The following is a 346-nucleotide window of genomic DNA, read 5'->3' as shown; positions in this document are numbered from 1 at the left end:
GTCTCTCTCCCTCTGCCCCTCCCCCCTGCTCTCTTTCTCTCTCTAAAATAAGTAAATCTTTAAAAAATAAAAATAAAAACAGAGGAGCGAGGTGGCGGAGCCGTGTAGGCTGGCTGGTGGCATGGCAGACGAGGAGGAAGACCCTACTTTTGAGGAAGAAAATGAAGAAATTGGAGGAGGTGCAGAAGGCTGACAGGGTAAAAGGAAGAGACTTTTTTCTAAAGAATTGCGATGTATGATGTATGGGTTTGGGGATGACCAGAATCCTTATACTGAGTCAGTAGATATTCTTGAAGACCTTGTCATAGAGTTCATCACTGAAATGACTCACAAGGCAATGTCAATT

At 43.6% G+C, this 346-nt stretch overlaps 1 pseudogene; it reads left to right on the top strand.

Moving 5' to 3' along the window:
* Positions 1–89: 89 nt before the first annotated feature.
* Positions 90–343, top strand: LOC145718213 (transcription initiation factor TFIID subunit 13 pseudogene; annotated as a pseudogene).
* The last annotated feature ends 3 nt before the right edge of the window (positions 344–346 follow it).

Source organism: Leptonychotes weddellii, unplaced genomic scaffold (assembly GCF_054177405.1).
Source record: "Leptonychotes weddellii isolate Sample4059 unplaced genomic scaffold, ASM5417740v2 HiC_scaffold_121657, whole genome shotgun sequence".
NCBI classification, from domain to species: Eukaryota; Metazoa; Chordata; class Mammalia; order Carnivora; family Phocidae; genus Leptonychotes; species Leptonychotes weddellii.
This window is presented reverse-complemented; position numbering and strand designations above follow the sequence as displayed.